Genomic DNA, 4,212 nt, shown 5'->3' on the forward strand with positions numbered 1-4,212 from the left:
ACTGCCGAGGTGAGGTGTGTGAAGCCCTAAAAAAAAGGTGAGGCGTGTGTGTTTTCTCAAAAAAAAAAGTGAGGTGTGTGTTACTCAAAAAAAAAGTGAGGTTCTATCTCAACTCCCGCGTCTCCTCCCCAAATCCCTCAACGGAGTGTGGCCTCTTCCACTGCATTCCTTCCTTTCTCCTGCCTTTCAGTCTCATTGCGCCACTCTGTGAGTGTAGAATCACTTCGAGTCCAAGTCGGTGAGCAGGGGACGAGGCGACTGTTGGCGGCCAGCATGGGAGGAGGAGGAGCATAGGGCTTGCATCGGCGCATCGCCGTCATCCCCACACTGGAGACAAGTGTTGGGACGACGGCCGGAAGCAGGACTCTCGGTGGGGCGGGAGCAGATGTTGGTCGGCTACTACTGGTAAGATGTACCCGGGAACTTTTAGTCCCACATCGTGGATTTAGCCGGTTTTCCACTAAGTTACAATTGTTTCCCTCGGCCATATCACCCCGATATTGGATTTCGAGTTCATATGAAGATTTGGCGGCCATTTTACCGGAGTACACACCATAAGACAGCCTTTCGAACGACCGCAAGCGGCCGTTTCGGCAGTTGTTTGACATGTTGTCATCTCCGAAAGTTGCCCTTCCAGACGAGATTCTTCACTGATTTCATTCCCGTTCAATCCCACGAGATCCGTGGCTCGTAAAGAAGAGACTGGGAGAGGATTTGGCTCATTGTGAGCCCTTGGATGAGGCCCATCAAGAGAGGAGCTAGGAAGGTTCCATATATATCATCTACAACCCTAGCCGCCGTCTCTCGCATTCCATCACATCTCATTCATCCACAACCCATCTCCATTGCTGCTCCACACCTGAGAAGAAATGACAACAACAAACGGGAGAAGGAGAAGGCTCCACCACCATGAGCACCGGCCTTAGGGCCAGTGCCCTCGCGCCGACGCAGCTGCCATAGGTTCCCCCATCTCTGTCACCTCGGGCGCGGCCATCATCATCACCACTGCGTCGCTGCCAACACCACCATGCCTTCTCCCTTCACCGGCTTGATGCCGGCTTGTAACTTGTGCCTAACCTTCATGAGTTTGATTGAGTAGTTGTACTAGTTCTTGAGGATATGGTTGAACCCTATATGATATTTGTTGCGATCCAATATTACATGTTCATAATTCGAGTTAGTAGCTGTTGGAAATATGCCCTAGAGGCAATAATAAATGGTTATTATTATATTTCTTTGTTCATGGTAATTGTCTATTGTTCATGCTATAATTGTATTGTCCGAAAATTGTAATACATGTGTGAATACATAGACCACAACGTGTCCCTAGTAAGCCTCTAGTTGACTAGCTCGTTGATCAACAGATAGTCATGGTTTCCTGACTATGGACATTGGATGTCATTGATAACGGGATCACATCATTAGGAGAATGATGTGATGGACAAGACCCAATCCTAAGCATAGCATAAAAGATCGTGTAGTTTCGTTTGCTAGAGCTTTTCCAATGTCAAGTATCTTTTCCTTAGACCATGAGATCGTGCAACTCCCGGATACCGTAGGAGTGCTTTGGGTGTGCCAAACGTCACAACATAACTGGGTGACTATAAAGGTGCACTACGGGTATCTCCGAAAGTGTCTGTTGGGTTGGCACGGATCGAGACTGGGATTTGTCACTCCGTGTGACGGAGAGGTATCTCTGGGCCCACTCGGTAATGCATCATCATAATGAGCTCAATGTGACTAAGGCGTTAGTCACGGGATGATGCATTGCGGTACGAGTAAAGAGACTTGCCGATAACGAGATTGAACAAGGTATTGGGATACCGACGATCGAATCTCGGGCAAGTAACATACCGATTGACAAAGAGAATTGCATACGGGATTGATTGAATCCTCGACACCGTGGTTCATCTGATGAGATCGTCGTGGAACATGTGGGAGCCAACATGGGTATCCAGATCCCGCTGTTGGTTATTGACCGGAGAGGCGTCTCGGTCATGTCTGCGTGTCTCCCGAACCCGTAGGGTCTACACACTTAAGGTTCGGTGACGCTAGGGTTGTAGAGATATGTGTATGCGGAAACCCGAAAGTTGTTCGGAGTCCCGGATGAGATCCCGGACGTCACGAGAGGTTCCGGAATGGTCCGGAGGTGAAGAATTATATATAGGAAGTCAAGTTTCGGCCACCGGGAAAGTTTCGGGGGTTACCGGTATTGTACCGGGACCACCGGAAGGGTCCCGGGGGTCCACCGGGTGGGGCCACCTATCTCGGAGGGCCCCGTGGGCTGAAGTGGGAAGGGAACCAGCCCCTAGTGGGCTGGGCGCCCCCCCATGGGCCTCCCCCCATGCGCCTAGGGTTGGGAACCCTAGGGTGGGGGGGCTTCCCACTTGCCTTGGGGGGCAAGGCACCCCCCTTGGCCGCCGCCCCCCACCCTAGATGGGTTTGGCCGGCGCCCCCCTCCCAAGGCGGCCTATATAAAGGGGGGAGGGAGGGCAGCAACATCTCAGCCTTGGGCGCCTCCCTCCTCCCCTGCTACACCTCTCTCTCTCTCGTAGAAGCTCGGCGAAGCCCCGCCGGCATCCCGCTACATCCACCACCACGCCGTCGTGCTGCTGGATCTCCATCAACCTCTCCTTCCCCCTTGCTGGATCAAGAAGGAGGAGACGTCGCTGCACCGTACGTGTGTTGAACGCGGAGGTGCCGTCCGTTCGGCACTCGGTCATCGGTGATTTGGATCACGGCGAGTACGACTCCGTCATCCACGTTCATTGGAACGCTTCCGCTCATGATCTACAAGGGTATGTAGATGCACTCCTTTCCCCTCGTTGCTAGTATACTCCATAGATGCATCTTGGTGAGCGTAGGAAAATTTTAAAATTATGCTACGATTCCCAACAGTGGCATCATGAGCCAGGCCTATGCGTAGTTACTATGCACGAGTAGAACACAAAGCAGTTGTGGGCGTTGAGTTTGCCAATTCTTCTTGCCGCTACTAGTCTTTTCATGTTTCGGCGGTATTGTAGGATGAAGCGGCCCGGACCGACCTTACACGTACGCTTACGTGAGACAGGTTCCACCGATTAACATGCACTAGTTGCATAAGGTGGCTAGCGGGTGTCTGTCCCTCCTACTTTAGTCGGAACGGATTCGATGAAAAGGGTCCTTATGAAGGGTAAATAGAAATTGGCAAATCACGTTGTGGTCATACGTAGGTAAGAAACGTTCTAGCTAGAAACCTATAAACCACGTAAAAACTTGCAACAACAATTAGAGGACGTCTAACTTGTTTTTGCAGCAAGTGCTATGTGATGTGATATGGCCAGAAGATGTGATGAATGATATATGTGATGTATGAGATTGATCATATTCTTGTAATAGGAATCACGACTTGCATGTCGATGAGTATGACAACCGACAGGAGCCATAGAAGTTGTCTTTATTATTTTGTATGACCTGCGTGTCATTGAATAACGCCATGTAATTTTCTTTACTTTGTTGCTAAACGCGTTGGCCATAGAAGTAGAAGTAATCGTTGGCGTGACGACTTCATGAAGACACAATGATGGAGATCATGATGATGGAGATCATGGTGTCATGCCGGTGACGAAGATGATCATGGTGCCCCGAAGATGGAGATCAAAGGAGCATAATGATATTGGCCATATCATGTCACTATTTGATTGCATGTGATGTTTATCATGTTTTTGCATCTTATTTGCTTAGAACGACGGTAGTAAGTAAGATGATCCCTTATGATAATTTCAAGAAAAGTGTTCCCCCTAACTGTGCACCGTTGCGAAGGTTCGTTGTTTCGAAGCACCACGTGATGATCGGGTGTGATAGATTCTAACGTTCGAATACAACGGGTGTTGACGAGCCTAGCATGTACAGACATGGCCTCGGAACACACGCAATACACTTAGGTTGACTTGACGAGCCTAGCATGTACAGACATGGCCTCGGAACACGAAGGACCGAAAGGTCGAGCATGAGTCGTATAGAAGATACGATCAACATGGAGATGTTCACCGATCTTGACTAGTCCGTCTCACGTGATGATCGGACACGGCCTAGTTAACTCGGATCATGTTTCACTTAGATGACTAGAGGGATGTCTATCTGAGTGGGAGTTCATTAAATAATTTGATTAGATGAACTTAATTATCATGAACTTAGTCTAAAATCTTTACACTATGTCTTGTAGATCAAATG

This window comes from Aegilops tauschii, chromosome 4 (genome assembly GCF_002575655.3).
Source record: "Aegilops tauschii subsp. strangulata cultivar AL8/78 chromosome 4, Aet v6.0, whole genome shotgun sequence".
Classification (NCBI taxonomy): domain Eukaryota; kingdom Viridiplantae; phylum Streptophyta; class Magnoliopsida; order Poales; family Poaceae; genus Aegilops; species Aegilops tauschii.